This window comes from Cariama cristata, unplaced genomic scaffold (genome assembly GCF_000690535.1).
Source record: "Cariama cristata isolate BGI_N322 unplaced genomic scaffold, ASM69053v1 scaffold41022, whole genome shotgun sequence".
Classification (NCBI taxonomy): domain Eukaryota; kingdom Metazoa; phylum Chordata; class Aves; order Cariamiformes; family Cariamidae; genus Cariama; species Cariama cristata.
Genome location: NW_009604007.1, coordinates 1 through 337, shown reverse-complemented (window position 1 = coordinate 337; position 337 = coordinate 1).

The following is a 337-nucleotide window of genomic DNA, read 5'->3' as shown; positions in this document are numbered from 1 at the left end:
GTGACGTGTGACTTCTGATTTCACCTCTATGTTCTAAGGCCCCTGTTCCTCTGAATTGGCTTTACAATTCTTTTGAATTGCAAAGCTGGCCTTTACCAAAAAAAAAAAAAAAGTCTTTTAAAGGGCTGCATTTCTCTCCTATCCTAAAACTAGGTACTTTAAAGCCAGCTGATGACTGGAACAATAAAGGAAGGGCGAGGGGGCGAGGCGGGGGGGAAAGTGTAGTAGCTGTCTTGCATATTAGACCTACTGGCTATTGTTTCTAGGATGGGTTTTGCAGCTTGTCTTACAGATGTGATGGGATGGATCAGAACTTTTCCTAAAGGCAGCGTACAAA